Source organism: Geospiza fortis, unplaced genomic scaffold (genome assembly GCF_000277835.1).
Source record: "Geospiza fortis unplaced genomic scaffold, GeoFor_1.0 scaffold41, whole genome shotgun sequence".
Classification (NCBI taxonomy): domain Eukaryota; kingdom Metazoa; phylum Chordata; class Aves; order Passeriformes; family Thraupidae; genus Geospiza; species Geospiza fortis.
The window spans coordinates 14897914-14918195 of NW_005054299.1; the positions used below are offsets into that span (position 1 = coordinate 14897914).

General features: G+C 41.1%; 1 protein-coding gene across 1 annotated transcript in view; it reads left to right on the top strand.

Moving 5' to 3' along the window:
* Window positions 1–20282, top strand: part of KIF26B (kinesin family member 26B) — a 280513-nt gene that overhangs the window by 232319 nt on the left and 27912 nt on the right. The window lies entirely within an intron of this gene.

Consider the following 20282-nt stretch of genomic DNA (forward strand, 5'->3'; position numbering starts at 1 on the left):
GTAGGGAAAAGGAGGCCTTTGAGAGAAGAGATGACAACTGCTCTGTAGTGTTTCAAGGATGTGAATACACACAGGGGAAGAGAATTGCATCTGGCGAGACAAAGTGGCAGAATGATTTCTTATTTTAAAGTAATGATGTGGAGGAATATAAACTTTAAAGCATGCTAACAGGGATTCCTATTAGTGGAATAACTACTCAAGAGCTGAAGTGAACACTTAGTCGGTAGAATCATTTAAAAGCAAAATAAACTTGTAACTAACAAATATCCATTAACAGTTACATAATAAACTGTTTAAGATGGGTTAAGGGCTAGGCTTATGCAATTTCAATGCAGAGTTCTGGGTCCAAATCTTTGACAATTTTCGATATTTGTACTTCTTTTTGATAATTTATCTTCATCCTTGATTTTCAAGTGTCTGCAGGTGGAAGGTAGTTATATATATCAACAATTAAATGTGTTCTAGTGTGTCTAACAGAATCAATGCTTAGTGTGTCTAACAGAATGCTTTTAGGAGCCTGAAAACCAATGGTTGGATGATTGTTACACTTTCATGATGTCAAAGAAGTACAGAAAGTCTCAGTTGTGTGTTTCTCAAGACCCTACTCTAGCAGTCCATTCCTGTGCCAGATGATTTAAATGAGTTAACAACTTTTTTCCCTTCATCATTTAGTTACACATTTTTTTAAGGTCTCGTTCTCTTCAAATTGCAAAATCAAGTTCTCCCAGTGCTTGATCCAAAACTCTATGTAAATCAATGGAAATCTTTTTATTGGGATTTGGCTTAAACCCACAGATTAGAAAACATGCTTATATTTAATTAGATGAGATAATCCTCAAATCCTTGCTAAGGGATATTTCATGTTCTGTATTTGATGATTAGCAGCTTATTTGTTGAAAGAGGCAGTAGGTGGTTAAGTGTTACCTAATGTTGAGTTTATTTGGAATTGCAAGGGACATAATTGATGGAATTGGTGAAGGTGAAAACTGCAAAAGTTCAATCATCTATTCATTGGTTGCAAATGGGTCTGTGACCATGAATTTGAAGCTCGAGAAGTTTATGCACAAACTTGCCACACAAATGGGGATTTGAGACTACTGAAGTGGCACAAGCAGGACTACTTTTTTCCTCTTCAGTGTATATAAATAGTATTTGTGACTTTAACTTAAGAATAGACATAACCTTTGCTTACATTTTCTGGGCAAATAGTTGAAGATTTTTTCTTCAAATTCCTTCTTTTCATGGACTCTGTTTAGACATCAACCTCTCAAAGGAGTGACAGGCCCTAGAAGCTTCTAAGACAATTGTGGGGTTGTAAGTGGAGGGTACTTCAGCCAGTCTGCCTTATTGCTTCAACAGTATTTGAATGACATTACAGCTGCAGGATGTTTTTTTACTGAAGTTTTTGTTTTCATAACACATTTGAGAGTAAAGCAATGGAGATAATCCTCTTGTGCTCTTAGGATACAAGATTCTGCTGGATGATCAAAGTTTTTGGCTGGTGGTTGCCTCCAGGTCTATACACAATGAACAGATGTGGGTTTTTGAAAATATGCATTGAATTTTTTGATTTAAGCAGGCTGGTTAGTACTATCTTCTGAAATATAAAAATTACTATCTTGTGCTGCAGGGTGAACTTGTTAGATTATTTGAGTTTTTAAAATATTTTTTTTTGTAAGCGCCATCCAGGTGATATGGTTTCTAGCAATATCTGACAAGACTCAGTAAAATTAATATCAGACAGCAGATTTAACTGTTTTATCTGCATTGTCTTTTAGCTTTGTTTTGCATTATCATCCCATCAGAAAAAACTGTCCTACCTGCTGCATTTAAAATTACTACAATTTAAACTTATTTTCCAATTAGTTATTTTTGAGAGATGGTGGAATTTACCAAATTGTTCTCTTCCCATTCCCTCATGCTCTTGGTCAGAAACAAAACCTCAATCTCCTTGAAAATCAATGAAAAAAATGTATGTCCACACTGTCAGAAATATCAGCCCTTGTGGCTCCCTTTGGTGCAGGAGGTTCCAGAGAGCAGCAGTGGTGGCTGTTTTGGGTGCTATTACAAACATGGCTCAGCTCAGACACAGCAGAGAATGAAGCGGGGGGGGGCCTTACAAGGTTAACGCTGTCAAAGGCACCTCATCATCTCTGTGCAGGTGGGGCCTGAATCTCCTTGTAGCAGTCTTTTAAGGATTGAACACAATTTTCATGTCTGCCTCCAGCTATAAATAGAGTAGCAGAATCTTTTGTGCTCCTAGACTGTGCTCCTTCTCCCTTGCAAACAACAGTTTTCACAGGCTCTGAGTGAAGTGTTTTTAAGTTACCTGCCTGTGCAGGAGGATGGGAATTAGATGCAGTATCCATATCTGCTACACAGCTGGCATGTCAGCATAACAAACAAAAATGTTTTCGAAGGTATGGTGTTGGAGAAATAACTGCACTTTTTCAGAGAGAGGGTGTTCTAGGACCTCTGTGTTCTCAGTCAGATCATGCCAACATGCACCTCTTGAATCCTGGACATCTCTCTCACATGTGGACATTACTGGTGTGATGGAGGACAGTTCTCACGTCACAGGCAACTGAGAGCAACTGCTGTGGTTGTAGTAGCTTGCATTGATGTATAAACTGTGGGGGAGAGGAGGGGATGATGGGGGATCAGACCTGAATAAGACTTGTCTCTGAAAATACATATGAAAGAGAACCTGATGGCACCCTAAAACACTCCTCTGGTGATATTTGTGAAATATTCCTCTTTTTTCAGCTAATGTTGAGGCTGCTTACTGTGGAGTGGGTTTTACAGAAAAAGTGAGGATGTGCTTTAGTAACTTTTAGAGTCTTTGCATCACAGAGAATACAAAATAAGGCTGTTAAGCTGGTAACAGGTTTTCTGTTGTCATGTTAGCTGACTGCTGCCATTTTGGATGGCTATGTGCTGTGCAATGGCATTATAATTGGTTTTGTGCTACTTGTGATTGCAGTGTGTTGGAGCTGAAACCAGGACACATTCCTTTGTGACCTCCTTTGCCTGGAATCATTTATGTGTGTGTCAGATGTAAAAATCAAGTGTTTTACACAAGTGGTAAAGTCCTGTGTGTCCATGTGCAGGTGCCATGTCTGTTCTCCCCACACCCATCTCAGTGCAGGGAGCCTCATGGCCATAAGGGTGTTGTTTGCAGGAAGCCTCTGGCTGCTGTGATTCGGAATGTTCATGCTCCCAGGGACTGTCACCTTCCCAGCAGGGCCAGGCATAGTCCAGGCAGGGACATAATGCTTCTGAGGCACTGTAGCAGAAATCACCTGGTCTCTGATGGTATCACAGCTACGTATGTTGGTGTACTCTGAAAATTGGAATGGCTTGTTCATCCTCCCAATTCATAATTCCTCTGAAAATGCTTTTATATCACACTCATGCAAAAGGTAGTATAAGAAAGAATTAATTCCATTGGACAGGTTCCATCCATCAACATTGCTTCTCTCTGGAGCAATACCTGATTCTTTTAAGGAATCTGAGCATCACACTAATAGCATCACACTAAGGAATCTGAGCATCACGCTAATCTGAGCATCACGCTAAACACTTCTGATACCTAATAATTGGGAAAACTGCTGTTCCTAAGCATATTCCTCCCATGGAAGACCAGAGAACAATAGTTAACTGAAGAGAGTAAAAAAAATCCACCAGATCTTTTCAACAGGCAACTTTTAGAAGTGGGATATGAATAAAGAATGTTGCAGGCTGTGTATGAAATTATACTAAGCTAATATTCAACTCTAACAGTAATAGTGTGGGTATGTGAGAGTCATTTTGGCCAGCAATTACTTATCTATTTTATGCATTAAACAGCTGTGTTATGTCTCTATTGGAACTAAACTTAAATTCAGAACAAACATAACTTCCTTAATAATTTTGTGTTCATATTCATATGGATATGTGTTACCAGTGTATTGTTTCACCTTAATTCATATCTCAGAAATAAAAAATACCAAATGTTTTAGATATCTAATCTGTAATGCATATTAGCTAATGAATTCTGTAGTCTCTGTGTACTATCCATTAATTATGCCACTAACTGAGGCTTAATATAAGCTCATTTTCAAGACTCCATAATTTGAAAGTACTTCTTCATTTTGCCAGGAGCCAACTAAAAAATGTTACCAATGATTATGGTTATAAATACAAAGAGACTTATCTAAAAAAGAGTTAAGTATTCTATGATGACATTGTAAGTTATATGCTGCTCATATTATCTTTCACTGCATTTTGCAATGCTTGAATGTGTGAGTAAATTCTCCTTGGTTAACCTCATAGTATGCAATAGGTCTATCTGTACAGTGCTTTTTCCTTCTGGCTCCTTTATTATACTGAAGGAACATCTCCCAACCCTGTGGTCTGATTATGCTCTTATTGAAACATTTCTGGCACTTAAATTTGAAAACCTTTGCATATTTATGTACAAAATATTCTTTTGGGAGATTTAAAAATCTGGGCAGAGTGGCAGATCTTCACTCCTCTTGCTGTGCAGGTTCCAAGAAGGGCAGTCATAAGGGATTTTTGCTCCTTCCTCAACAGGAAGAAAAAAAGTCTCTACTGCCATATTTAGGAAAAACAGTCCAGTTTTTGGCGTATTAAAAACTTATTGTCTTGAGGTCAGGGCTGGATGAGTGTTGAGAACATGTTCAGCACAATGTTCTCTGCCGTTGTCCAAGTTTTGAATTGCACAAGTACAGACCAGCAATGGATATGTTTGAGTGGTTGTTTTAGAGACATAATTTGGGGGTTTTTAGGCATTAATGTGTGATTATGTCTATTTTTGATTCATTCAGCATTGGAACCAGTCAACGTAATAAACAATATTGGTATTGCTGGGTGAATATCACAGTCTTCAGAATAGAAACTCCATCCCAGTGAGACTACAGGAAATGAGATAGCCCCTAAATGTGATCATGTTCTGCTTTTCAATTATTTCTGTCATTGCTCTCAATTTTTTTTAGTATTAGTTATTAAATATAGGACTTTTATATCCCATGATGCCCTTAATTTACACAAGTCACCAGAGTATGGATCAGACACCTTTTCATACCTGATTCTACTTATGTCTTTCCATCTATAATGTTTTCTGCTCATTAGGAAGTGGTAGCATTATGAAACATAGTATTCTTTTCCTTCTGCATCTCCAGTGTATCTCAGACATAACTTTGATTTATCACAGAGTTCTGGCAGATAACTGTGAAGCAGTCACTATTGCAGTATCTTTAGTTTCTCAAATACTTTCATGATCTCAAGCAGGTGGGGGAGAGGGAGGCAGGAATAATTGTAAGCTGCATTTCTGATTCTGGGACATTCCAGGGGCCCAGCCCCCCATGTTAAAACTTTTGGAGGCTTAAGTGGCAGCAGGCCTGCCTGACATCTCCACAAGGCACAGTACACAATGCTGTGACCCTGTCTCTGACAGGTGCCTTCTCCTAGCAGCAGTCACATCCTTGGCAAGCCCCTGTTGCAGGAGAGCCACAGGAAATAGTGTCCTGATGGCTGTCTCAGTGACTGTGCTCTTAAACCTTCTCTCATACTATATATGATATTGTGGGGGAGGTCAAGATGTGTGAAGCTTTCACCCTTTCCTGGTTTCCTTTGTATTTGCCAGGTCTGGAATGGAATGATATGTTCTGCTGTCCTAATTGATTAAACGACATCTATCATAACATAAAGAGATCAAACAGAATTATTTTTTCTCCCATGTTACCATTTAGAGCTCTCAATTCTTTGCGGATCATTAGCATATAATTTTCAGATGAGCTGGCCAGTAGGTCCCTAAATAAAAATTAGTAGGAAAGATTAGCTAGGAAAGCTAGACTGGTAATGAGCTGTTGCACTATAGTAATGTGATAGGTTTATAGTTCATATCTAGCCCTAATCAGTGCTAAGTGCAAGTTGTCACCATTTGATAGCTAATTGGTGTTTCTTGGAATTACAGTGCAACAAAATCATCGAAATGAAAATAAAGCTTTTCTTTAGCTACGACAAGTTAAGGGTTAATTATAAATGCTTGGGTCAAATACACCTCTTGGCTACAGGATATGCAAATCATCTGCACTGGGGGAAGGTTCATGGGCTGTCAAAACTTCTCTGGTCCCTTTTGGGTAATTATTATTTTTTTAAAATTGGTACAGTAGTGGCTTTGAAAACAGAAAAAGCCATTTAAGCCCTTTGCTACATATTTAATGTGTCATACAACACACAAAAAACCCCTTAAACCTGAACTACTGAAGAATATTAACAATACAATGACAACTTGAACTCTCATAGCAGTCCTTTTCTTAATGATTTTGTTTACTCTGTGTTCATTTTAGAACTGCTGTCCTCCCACAGAATTAATTGGATATAAAGTCATAACATGGATCTGAAAAATTATGAGGCAGGAAAAATCTAAACCACTTGACAGGCAACACTTAAAAGCCTGGCTAACTTGACTTGTGTGCGCTGAGATTTTTTTTTCATTGCACAGCTATAAATAGGTGGCTCTAATCACTCTCATAGTGCTAATACGGGAAATGTCCCGTCTGTCCTCAGGAGCTGGTGCTGGGAATGACTGCTATGCACAATGTTGTACTTCCAAATTGTAAACCCAGACAAACTCTGAGAGCAAAACTTTCTCTGACATGGGTGCTGTGAGAGAATTTTAGCTATCTCTTGAGAGGCTAAAGCATACATGGTCAGACAATCTCATTGCTAGTCATCCAAATGCCTTTTTTAACTGGCTGTTGAATTGACCATTTCCAATCAGATTTAATGCAGGCGCAGGCCTTTAGATGTGAGGTCTGAGCAAGACTCTTGAGACTGAGATAGGGGTGGGGCAGAAGCAGGCTGGGCCGTGAAGCTGTGATGACCCTGCTCTGTTGCATGCTGGTTTGCCAGCCAGCTGAGCCAAATGCCAGCCAGCACCCACGAACCAGCAAGGAGAGAGGACAGAGCTGCAACTGAAGGTGAGTTAGGTGGGATGTGGCAAGGTGGGGTTGAGGGCACAGCCAAAGTACGGAAAATGGAGTAACACAGGACACAAACTCTGGAAGTCAGCCTTCATTTCTTCCTCTGTTCATAGAACAACTTGTTCATTTATCCAGATCCTCAACATTTGAAATGCAATTACATGAATGTATTTTCCTACTGAGTAAAACTCATATAGTCAGCAGACAAACTTCTCTGTAAATGATTTGCTCTTCAGTGTGTGGAGGAGGAGGGGGAAAAGTAGAGCAAAGAGAGGATTTCAAATGAATTCCCTGCTAAATCATCTGAATTAAATGATTAAATTTTGTTAGAGCAATAGCTGCAAAAGTTAACACTGAGATGTTAAGAAAGTCTTGCTCCAACAATAATTTGGTATTATCACTCAGACGTGAGAGGAGCAAAAGAGGAAACCCTGAGTTGAAACTCACTTTAAAGTAAATCCAGACAACAAATATTGCCTTCTCAGATGGTGAACCTTGAAATATCTTGACTGTTCCCAAGAGCAGGAAATCTGGAACAGATGTCCATGCATTTAAATTCAACCCCCCTTTCAAGATGGGGATACACTGGATAGAACCTTCTGGATACAGCCCTTGCCCTCTGTTCTATGCAGATGTGGTACCTCATGCTGGGTGAAAGAAATTTAATCTGTCGAGATCTGAGTAAATGCCTGGATTGGTGTCCCCTGAGAATTTACTAGTTAAGCTGAAGAAGACAAGGAGCAGTAAGATGCATCAAGTAGTGAAGACTGCAGAGACAACAGTAGCCAGCATGGAAGTGGGAGCTATCAAACTGGAGGGAAGGCTACTAGGGAAGTTCTTCAGGGACCAGTTTTGGGAGAGGTTTTATTTGGTGTTATCATCAGCAGCCTTGGCACAGCAGAGCAGGAGCTAATCATAGTGACTGCTTACACAAAGCTGAGAGCCATCATCTGTACAAAGGCGGATCAGAACCTCAGATGGGAGCAGCTGTGGGACCTCAGGGGCTGCAGTAATACAAATGGCACTGATGCCAGGGATTGCCCTGATGGACTGCTGATAATTTCTAATGCAATCTGGGAGCTCATCAGCTAGAAAGGGGATGGGGTGTGTGCTGATTTAGGCATGTTGGCTGATGGTCACAGGTGTCCACAGCTCAATTAACAATGACAAGGTAATGAAATCTGAGGAGATATTAGCAATGACAGTAGAAAAATAGTGATAGTTATGCAAGGGGCTAGCAGTTCCTCTCCTGGGTGCAGTGCTGGTCTCCCATATAGATGAAGGATGAATTGAGACTGAAGCAAGTACAAGAAAGTCTGGCAAGGGGAGTTTTTCACATGAGAGAAAATGAAATTAATTTGTCTTGCATTCCCAAATAGAGTAAAAGGATAGAGAGCATGTGTCTGTACATGTGGCCAGGAGCATTCCCATCCCTGGGGAGGGAGAGCAATGGAAACCATATAGAAAAGTAGTTGGCATGCCACTACTAAATGGAAATGCGTGGGGGCAGTGTTAGAAAGCCATAATGTTTTTAAGGCTGGATTTTCTAAATGCTTAAGGAGGATTATATTGTTCTCTCTACTGGGTAGGGGCAGGAGCTAATAATTCAGTCTCTTCTCACCCCACGCATCACCTGTGCTTTGATGCTGTTCCATGGGGCTTAGGCTCACAGGACCAAGCAATGCATTTCTTTTCTCCTTCTCCCTCTATGGCAGTTGTCCATGTGCTGTCTTTACCAGAATGACTGTCTTTCCTCTTGGCCTCTCTGTGTCTCCAGATGTATTGGCCAGGGTTGGGTTGATTGAATGCTGAGGAACTCTTTGCTGTGTCCTTGGGAGGTCACAGCAGGCATGCAGAGGGGATGCAGGAAGGAGGCTGCAGAGTCGGGCTGTGAACCTTTAGAAGCCAATTCTAAGAACATAAGAATGGCTGTACTGATTCAGGCCACATGTCCTTGTAGCATCCTGTCTGGCTAAATTCAACAGCAGATGCCAAGGATGGAGTGTAAGGCTAAAATAAGTACTTTGCCAAAAAGTACTCAAGCCTCAACTATTTTCAGCTGTGGGAATTCCTCAGTATCAGCAGCGGCTTTGTAAACAGAAGTGGGACCTTCCAGGCACATTGTAAATGATTCCAGTCTGAGGCTTTTTAAAGAAAGTTAAAGTTTGAAAGGATCTTTCTATGAAAAACTGGTTCAGTTTACCTCTGAAATTTTGTTTTAGTGCTTCTTGGATTTTGAACAGCTAACTTTAAGAGAGATCTTTTTTTTGTGATTTAAAACTGAATGCATACAAACTTCAGTATCGTGTATTGCTTTCTGCCACTCACAACTCTGTTCTGACTATCAGCCTTGTGGAGAGGCAGCTGTCAAAATGGAAATATTCAAATTTATAGTTGTTTTTCTGAGCCGAATAGATATAATGGGCTCTAAAGCATGTCCTGGTCACCTCAGGTAAAACGGCAAGCAATTGTAGTAACATTTGTTACTACAAATGTGACAATTTCTAACCATCAAGTTTAAAAGAGTTCCTTTCCTTTACTGTGGCAGGCTATAAGAAGATCTTGAAGTGTCAGATATACAAGAGCCTATTGAGAATCTTGTCTAATCAATGTTACTATAGTGGGCAAAATAAATAGAAGAATACATTTAAAGGGGGAGTGAAACTTCAGATAACATGAAAAATGCATGTGCATAATTTAAACTTTTAAATTGCTGCATGGATGAAGATAAATGTATTGAAGCAGCCTATCTCCAGTTGGTTTAAATAGCAAATATATACATTAAAAATATTTATATACCAATTTTGCTACTTTTACTTAGAGCACATAGAACTTGCATAGCCTGAGTCCCTCAGGTTTTATTTAGGCTCCTCTGTGAATGAAGTATGATGGAGTGTGAGAGATATAAAAGAATCAAACATTTTGTTTCCTTCTGCCTATGTTTATAGATGACAGAATTCGCACTGCCTTGCACCAGCTGCTAGATTTGGTCCCGTGCTGCCAAAACTGTCATCATAAACCTGCCTGTGGTTCCACAGTTTAATTTCAATGCCATGTATTTGACGTCAGAAGGGACTGGTTTTGTCTTTGTCTCATGTATCCTGTCACTAAATCTATAAAAACCCAGTTCAGATGCTGATGAAGCTTATGGGGGCTTTTCTGGAGATTTCAGTGACAGCTGGGTTTGGACCACAGTGCCAGTGGAGTTCAGTTAATAAAATCCTAATTTTTGGGGCTGGTTTGTGGACTTAACCAAAACACAGGAACAGGCAGGAAATTTTCATCTATGATCTTTATTTGCCATGCAAGTCACCATCATCACTGCTATTGCTCAGCCTGTCTCATTACATCTCTCAATCAGCCAATTGTGTGAGTAGCTCAGCCCATCTGTGGAAGAAAGTTTTGGCTGCCTGATAGCCATTCACTTTTATGTGAAAGGAGTTCTTGGTGTCTCTCCACTTCCTCACAAGGTCACCCCAGCAGTATTGACTGATGGCAGTACAAATATAGAGGCCAAGGATTTGCAGGCCAGAGAATGCTCTGTTCATTAGATTCTGCAAGCATCATTGCACGTGTCTAAGAAACTTATTTTGGCCCTTGAGTAGTAAAGTAAATTGCGACCTTGAAGTGCAATTGGCTTTCAGTCCTAGGTTTTTAAAGAAATAGGTGTAATGGACAAAGTCACCTTTCTTACTCTTCTGTAAAGCAAATGGACGTATAAAGTTAGATAGCTAAGTGCATACTTACCTCACTTATCCTGATTTTTAGAAAGAGAGTTATGCATGTTTAGGATCTTTGCATAGTCCCTGTACATGCCAATACATTATTCCTAAATGGAAGTCATGGGTTTTTAATTTGTACATAGTTTGGAGCTGAACAACTGAGGCCAGTGTGTGTCTGCTGGAAATGGGAGATGACACAAATAATTCCTCCTTTTCAGAACTTGCTTCACCTGCTTAATTCCCATCCTAGTTAGCAGATTGCTTGGCTGCTGTAAAGTTCATCTTCCTTGACAATGGACAGGGATTGCTTCCTTTAGCAGGTTTTAGCAGTTTCATGCATCTCTGTGAAGCAATTTGGAGCCGTATGTGAAAAGGAAATTTAAAAGGTATTACACTGATTACCAGAAAAGGAAGCATGGCTGGGGGCTTCTGACTGTATATTTTGCTTTAATGCGGATGGTTTCATATTTTCACTGCTTTACTTTGGGTTTTGGCAGTTTTTAATCAGGACCCAGCATCATGTAAGTGCTTTTTTTTTTTTTTTTTTTTTTTTTTTTTTTTTTTTTTTTTTTTTTTTTCTGATTTAAATGAACAGTATTTTGAGCACCAGCATCAAGAACATAATGTTTCTAACAACTTGTCTCTCAGTCTGGCATCCAAAAAGGTGTAAATACTGGCCAAAAATATTCCTGTGTTTGGGTATTTCTCTCATCTATGTGCTTTCTCTGGTGTGTTCAAGAATGGAATTGGAAGCATTTGTCTCATTCTGTGGGAGCACAAATAAGATTTCTCTCCATCCACCCAGCTGCTAATCCTTCCAGCATTTACAGAGACTTACTGTCTTCAAACTTTGCATATTATTTTCTCAAACCTTCTTTGAATTTGCCAAAAGCCTAGAAGTTTATTGCTGAAGGTGATAAGGCAGCCTTGTGTGCAGGTGCAGAGGCAGTATGAACTCTTGAGCCTAACTTTCTTTGGGGAATACATCTAATGAGGGGTATAGATGAATTGTTTAATTTCCATATCATTAATGACAACCAAAGTCTGCCTTTTTTTTTTCCCTTTCCACACGAGAGTATGTGCACTTTCACTGCCCTCTGTAATAATGCTGTGGCCTGAAGGCTCTAGGAGGTTGACATAGAAAATGTTACTTAGCAGAATGTGAAGCGTTTTGTGGAGTGACCTTCCCAATTTCCCGGAGATGTTATCTATTTACACAAGGAGCAGTGCCAAGTGGAGTGGTTTCTAAAACCGAACAGCAGTCAATTTATTTTCAGGTACCACTCCATTTGGGATTGCAATTAGAATAACTAGAGTTGCTCTCCAGCACAGGAAACTGGGAAGGTCATGCTGCCAAATTGTTGGCATCTTGATGAAGGAGTGTAAACTACTGCTGTCGCTTCTGCAGATCAAATGAGCCTAAGCACAATGAAGTAATTATGAAATCCTCCCAAAAGATCATGAATATTCATGTATCAATTACAAACATTTGAAGTTAATTTTCGTTTGAGGAAATAACCCTGGTACTCCCCCCCTGGGTCCATCTGAAGGCCCGCAGCCCTTGCAGCGAGGGGCAGCGTGATGTTTCTCGCTGCCGGGGCTCGCAGGGTGCGCAGGATGGGGCCGCTCCGCCTGGGCAGCGCGGAGCGCTCCGAGCGGCAGCCAGCTGTGCCCTTGCTGTCCCCTCGCTGTCCCCGCTCCCAATTGCCACCTGGTATGGCCGAAATGGTCCCGAGCTGCCTGGCGTGAGGGTGAGGCAGGAGTCAGGCTGCTTGTTAGCGCCAGAGGGGAGCTTTGCGGCCTCTGCCCTGCCCTCCCTGCCGCGGCTGGCGCCCGCAGGGGGCGCCGTGTGACCCGGCCGTGGGACTGGCAGCAGCTCGGCTCCGGGAGCTGAGGCCTCCTGAGGGACAAGCCCTTTGCTTGGCCTCTTGGGCGCAGAGTGGAGAGCCTTGCTTCAGCCTGCCCGCTGCCTGGCCCTCGGGAGGCGGCGGGAGCTGGGGCAGCAGCGCTGGAAGGAAGGATGCTGAACAAAGGAGTGTGCCCATGCTGATGCAGGGCTGGTGGAAATGCCCTCACTGGGCGTCTGCTCTGCTCCTGCTCATATCAGCCACCCAGAGGGGCTGGTGTGAAGGTTCTTTCCAGAATGTGTCCTCAGCAGATCGTCAGGGAATGTTTCTGCACGTTTTTTCTTGCTATTTGTTTCCCCCATGACTGCCCTAGAGGCACAGGCGCTGTTCAGCTGCATTCCAGCCTTCCCTTCCCGGCACTCCTGCTGCACTGTCAGGGCACAGGCAGCCCGGAGCAGAGGCAGGCAGGCTCCTAAGCTGCTCCAGTTGCTATTCCATAGCAGCTATGTTGTCTTCTCATATAAAGCAACTAAACCATACAGATAAGCAGAGCCAAACTTGTGGTTGCCATAATACTTCCAAGTAAGGGAGCCAAGGAAGGAGGGACATGGGGAGAGAAATGACATTTTCCTTCCCTTTATTAGCATAGCTTGGTAGAAGTTAGCCTAGCCAAGTGCAGAGTCCCTAAATTATTTAAATCTGGGTCATTATTGGTTTTAACTGCAGGATTTTTTTTTCTCCTGTAAATCACAGTCTACATATTGAGCATGTTTCCTTAACAAGTGGCACTGCTGATTTTGGGGAATCTGGCTTTAGCTCTAACATGGAGTTGCTGAGCCTAATTAGCTCCCTGGATTCACTGAGTTTCTGTTTTTCAGCTAGAATTTTTGAGGAGCTGGCACTGTAATGAAACAGACCACTAGGATCCTTTTCGTTTTGCTTCTCTCTGAGCTTTGTTTGGATGTTTTTAATGGCTACTTGTGAACGGTGTTTGTTTCTGTGCTGAGATTCAAAGTACAGAGGGGAGAGGGATCATTTTTTCCATTTTTGGTGTAGTCTTCTTTCTGAAATAATAACTGGCCCTCAGCAGAACTGTGCTCCTTACCACCTTCTCTCTCCCACCCCATAACTTCCACTTACTGTGACTTTAAGCTACATCTGGATCTCTGAGCTCTCATTGGAGTAACACACTGAACTGTAAGGATATATGTGTTCTGTTTGGTATTGCCAAAGTGCAAAGTGCACCTGAACCAAACTACATAAAATTCACAGGGCTGGGGAAAAGACTGAGAGGAACTTCTTTCTCTTGTTGGTTGAATTATTTGAATGAAACTTGTGTGATTTATGCTCCACTGCTGGCACAAGGCAGAAATGAGAAGATGGAGAAAATGTCTTTGTGTGTCTTCAGAGCTAGCCTGGTGGTGCCCAGCTTAGAGCTGGGCTGGCACTGTCAGAAACCATGCACTCTTTAATAGGTAAAGGTAAAAGTGGAGTTGTGTGACAGCGACAGCTTTATTGGGAGACAGTTCTATTGTGAGATCAGTCAGCAAGACCTTAAAAAAGTGAGGAACTTTTTTGTCATTCATGAATAACATACAATACCTTGCCACTTTCGTGGACTGTTAAAGCTTCATCAGCTTTGGAGCAACTTTTATACAGAAGTTACAGCTCTTGAATTGAGCCCCTTTTATGGTGAGAGGGGTAGTTCCCTGACTCGTGGGAGAAGAAGCCAACTCCCATCTTGCTAGAATCTCCTTTCAGGTGGTTGTAGAGAACAGTGAGATCTTCCCTCAGCCTCCTTTTCCCCAGACTGAACAACCCCAGCTGCCACAGCCACTCCTCATGAGCTTTGTGCTTCAGACCCTTCCCCAGCTCCATTGCCCTTCTCTGGACATGTTCAAGCACCTCAATGTCTTTCTTGCAGTGAGGAGCCCAAAACTGTCCTCATTTGAGGTGCAGTCTCACTGATGGGTTTCTGTCCTTCTGTCTGTCACCGATTTGCTTTACTGCCTTCGGTTAAAAAAAAAAAATTAAAAAAAAAAGCTCTTTTGTGCATCTGCCACATGCTCATGGGTTGTCACAGGCACAAGGATTATGAAATTTTCTCTTAAAAGACAACAATTGTAGGGGGAATCCCCCTACATTTTATAGGAATTTTGTACAACTTAAGATGAGTCCCTTACTCAGCTGCAGCAACACTTTTCTCCTGCTCTTGACCTCTCGACTGCTGTAGTGTCACATCCCTTCCAGATGTGTCAGTTTCCTGGTACTGAACCTGAGCACAGTGTCCCCTCAGCATAGTCCTTTCAGCTCCCCCTTCCTCTCTGCTGTGAGCACAGGGTTCTGGGTTGTGCTAGTGCACCTCATACAAGATAACTAACTGCAGTGGCAGTGGAAATTTCCACTATGCTTCATTTTCCCTTTAAGGCTAGTCAGTTTCCACCTGGAGCAAGTTCATTGTCTCCCCAATGCCTCATTTCACCAGGTGAAGAATTCCCCAGGTTAAAGGTCTGACACTTACCCATCTTTCTTCAACTGCCTCGTTTTGTTCTGCTAACAAAGCCAGGCTTACATGGCTGAACCTCCGAGGGCTTTATCTCCCCACCTGGACTCATTTTGCCTGTGCCTACACACATTGCTCCCATTTCCTCTCTCTCTCTATCAAAATTATTAACAGAAAGGAAAGACACAACTAAGCAAACTATTCTGGTTCATAGTGAACTCAGCTGTTACACACCTGTAACATCCACTGTTGGGCTTGTGCTTTTTGAGCTATAAACTGTCCTTTGTAGAGATTATTCCCATGTAGTAAGAGCCAAAACCCAATATAGTCTTTATGTGGCTCCTTTGTAATGTAAACATTTATTGTTGTGAATAAAGCAGTGCATCAGCTCAAAGGAGCAGAGTTAAGACATTATGATCAAAAATGACTGTCATAGTTAGTGAGATTTTTTTCCTTTGACATACCTCTATAAATAATTAGATTACAAGACACCTGAGGGCATACATCATCTGATGCTGTAACCATAACACCTGGAGGCAGTCGACAACTTTCTCCTTTTGGCCAAGTGCCTAGGAAGACACTAAGGTATATGATTAATAGAGAGCACAAACACGCTGTCTTACACTTCCTAAAGCTTAGCTGTACTATTGTATAGTCTCCCCTGTGGAATGTTATTATTCCTATTTCTGATGTTGCTGCTGTTGTCATTGAATAGCCAAAATCTGCATAGTAGTGGGGTGACAGGAAGGGGAAAACAAAGAAAATATTTGTTATTAAGGTGGGGGGGTGGGGGGACAGGTGCAGGAAACAAAACAAAGTATATAATACAATTGGGTAAATAATTCCACAGAAAAATCATTATTCCAACACTTCAGCTGGATCTTCCTCTCCAGTATTGCCTCCTTTTTATGAAACAATTCTGTGTTTGTGTCTCCCATACACAGAATAAAATGCTGGGCAACAAAAATTCCTGTGAATTTCCTGAGCACAATATTTATTCTTATTGCTTCATTTTCTATTCATGAATTCTATTTTGCAGCCCTACACAAAAGCAATTACTGTTTGCCTCTTCTCTATGTAGCTCACTTTGAACACACAGATTTTCTTAAAGCTGGAGGACCTGGCAGAGGAAGATCCAGGAAGACACTGACCATTCTCTGCCCCTCACCTGGCAGCATGATACAGCAGCCATGCCAAATTATGGCCGTGTTTTGGGATTCCTCTGCTGGGTGTCAGTGAACAGACTGGGGGGGAATTTGAGTGGGGAGAGAGGCCTTGGAGGTTAGGCAGAGAGAGTGGAAGATGTTAATGGGAGGAAGAGGGGAAGGAAAGAGGAACTTAATATTGGAAGAGTGTCTAGCAGTGATGCTGGAGAATGGCACAGTCTGGTCTAGCTGCGACATGAAGCTGAGCTCTGCCAGGCTGTTTTGGGGAGGAACTGGGGTATGGGAATAAGAACAAGAGAAAAGATTAGATGAGGAAAGACCAGGTTAGATGCTGATAGAAGATTGTAGGATTGTAGATCTGATCAGAGAAGAGCATGTCAAAAAGGATATGAAGACACGAGAGCACAGCTTTTCTACAGTGCATGAAAGGCGTGTTACTCCCAAATCATAGTGTTTTTCTACAGGTAGCAAATGTTAGAAAATCCCCATGTAAATTGTAAGTCATGTTCTCTTTCTCTACTGCTTGTCCAAACAAAAGGTGTCAGGCAGCTGCTGCTGCCTGCTAGTTTAGAAACTGAGGCTATTTTATACACAGGAATGTTCCAAGCTTGCTGATGTGTCGTTGAAGTGTAACCACAAATCCACATGAAATTACATAAAATACGTATAATAAGTGCATTTAGAGCCTAAAATCAATTGCTATAGGGTCAGGAAATGTCAAAATTAATGGGCTATGTATATTGTGTTGTCCTTTCAGGGCTTTCCCTCCATCCCAAAATACTTTTTTTCAGGGCAGATAAAGGGCCTGCTTTAGACGTGAATCAGGACTGTAGGGTGATGTGGTCATTGTCACTAAACATGGAGGATGGGATGGAGGAGTGTGGAAGAGAAGGGAGATATTCTGAAAGGACCAATACGACCTTCAGATTCATTCTGACTATCTGTTCCTAAAATTTTGAGATGGGCTACTAATTGTATGTTCCTGTTTTTTGGGTATCCTGATTTGAGAACCAGCTGCCCCATTTGCTGTTGAAGATAAGTCAAAGTTAGCTGTACTTTGAATATGAAGACTGTGTAATGATCAATACTCTGAAAGATCTGTGCTTCACACCAAACACCTATACTTAATGAAGTCTTCAATGTTTCAGGTATTATCAGAGGAATATATGCCTCACCTCAGGGGCATTCATCAGATACTGCATTGATGAGCTCCACAGGGAAAAGAAAAATTATAAAGAGCCTTTGAAGGAATCAGTCATTCAGGATTCAGAACAGAGTTTTTATAGTTCTAACAGTAAATAAGGCATAAATTCATGCATTGCAAGGCAAGGATTAAAAGAAAGATTAAATAACTTATGGTTCAGTGAGCACTGTTTATTCTGTGCAGGGTTTGGGGCAGGGCTCCAGTGGAAAAATAGCATCCAGACACAAAATTAAAGACTGACTAAATGTACATGGGCAACTGGGATTTATGCAGTGTCTAAGGACACGTATCATGATATTACATACTTCATTCTTCAATGTAAGATTCTGTGTTGTTTGAAGTTGAGTATAATTAATCATTCATGAGGAAGGGAAATACAGCTGTGTATAAGAGGAGCATGAAGATGTACATCTTTCCTTCTTACTGAAAGGAAGATGTACATCTGAATGAACTGAGGCTTTCTGCCGGGCAGTCTGCACCTCTGTACTGTACCTGCTGAAAAACATTCTAGAGACACCTGAGTTTAGTCTCCTGCACATAGGGCTCTTGCCTCTGGACTTTGCCAGGGGTACAGCTTTGCATACTTTATTTTTGGTTTTTACCTGTGTGGGATATATATGAATAATATTTTGTAGCTTTTTTTCTGTAGCCATGATTGTATAGCAACTAGGCAAGAAAAGGTTTACAAGTAAAGGTAATATACTTTATTAGAACAAGTGTTGTAGTTAGAAAAAGATGAGGTGACTTTGAAGTACTGAAAAGACTGCAGAATTGACTTACTGATATACAGGCTTTGGAGTCTGATATGTGGTATCCTGACCCCACCTTCAATTTTGTATGTGTTTTATATCTCCATAATCATGACGGTTTAGGGTAAATTTCCTAAACTATAAAAACATTAGTGGATGGGATAGAAATACATTTCAAATGAAGATAGGTATAAAAAATGGAGTCATTGTGCTGGTCTGACCTATAATTTTTATTACTTTTGGAGCAGAATAGAAATAGACCATTCCTGAAGTTCTCTTATTTTCCGTGAAGACATTGATGCATTTCACTCTGCTGCCATGAGAAATCTTCTGCTAGCCAGCCTCTGCTTAACACAGTGAGCAACATACACCTGGGAGCAGCAGACTCTGAAACTTTCTCAAAATTTCCTGTCTTGTTTAGATTGCAGAGCCAAAGGTTCAACAAAGGTCTTGCTTCTCAAAGCCTTTCCAATGCAAAAGTGCAGACCTCTTTGTAAAGCTTCTGCTTTCACAGGAAATTTTGCATTTTCAGATAACAGATCGCAAATGGCCTAATGAAATAATTCATAACCTTTCATTTTTTTCAGGCAGAAATACCATGCCAGCACTCAGAAGAACAAAGCATCTACTTTGTGTCTCACACTGACTGCCAAGCAGATTTCAGTGGGACATCCAGAATGTTTTACCAATATTTTAATTGAAGAGGATAGAGTGAATTAAAAATGAGGCCACGCATTTTTGTCTTACGTTCTCTTCTATTTTCTTTCTTTCTTTCTTTCCTTCAGAAGTTAGTAGGCGAGAGTTATTGTGAGAGGTCAGTGAACCCTGAACAGCTGAACTTGTCTTATGACAATATCTGGATTTGGCAAAAATCTTTGTTTAGTAACATTCTCCCTCTTTATGTTATTTTTCAGTGTACAGTAGTGATGTGAGGCCAGTTATTTTTTCTGGGTACAAGGTGAAGTTCAGAGTCAAGATGTAGCCTGTGCTGAATGAACAAACTCTGAAATTAGAAATCAGTGCTAGCTGGGCTTTTTACTGCTAGGTTCATGCTTTAATCCTTAACAAATCTGCCCTTTAGTTCCCATCCATGTCAGAGGATGAGTTATAAATAGATATTTCTTCAGTATTGTTATTCTTCTTGCAAATGGGTATTTCAGTACAAGGCAGATGCCACAGATTATTTTATATTCCTAATGCATGTATCTCTAGGAGAGCCACACCTCAGTGCTGATGCTGGCTGCATGGATTATGCATTCTCAGGAGACCAACATGTTTAGAATGTATTCTTTTGCACTTTGCCCTGTCGTCTCATATTTTGCTATGATAGAAGCACTGGCAAATGAAAGGCTTGTTATTGATTTCTGTGGAGATGTTAATAATTTCTGTGTTACTCTACATTGGAGTGGCAGTAACTGACGTACAAAATTTGACATCTTAATTATTCCGTGATGGAAAAGAGGGACACTTACCTGAGACACAGGAGCCTATTACCTCTGGATCTGTGGATTCAAAGCAGCCTTAGGTCACAAGTGAAATGAGTGAGGCTGTCTCAGTATAGTCTTTCTGGATGTTTGTTTGCATCTCAAAGGCACTAGATGTCTTCAATGTCTGGAGCAGATGGAAGCAGAAATCCTGAAACAAAAAAAAAGGATTTTATTTTCAGTATTTCTAGTCAAGCTGAAATTGCAAGTACTAGAAGCCTCAGGAGATGAGAACCCTCCAGAGCTATTGCATCAAAATATGCAGCCCAAATGTTGTTGTTTATTCAATCAAAAAGAGAGGTCCAAGAGTTTTGGTGTTTGCCCATTGGTCCCATTCAGTAGGCACAGCTTCAGTTCCCAGCAGCTGCAGCTTTATGCAGAGTTCCTGTGAGCTGGAAATCTCAAGTGAGTGAACAAGGACACACATGCACCATAGGTCATTTGCAGATATTTAACAGTGAGCCCCAAAAATCTGATCCGTAGCCACTGACGGTATCACCATCATTACAACAGCAAATGCAGATCCTTTAGTGACAGATAAATATCAGGCTGTTGCTGTCTTTGTTTCCAGCTGAATGTAATCATCATCCACAACCTTTAGCATAGGGGAGACGCTCT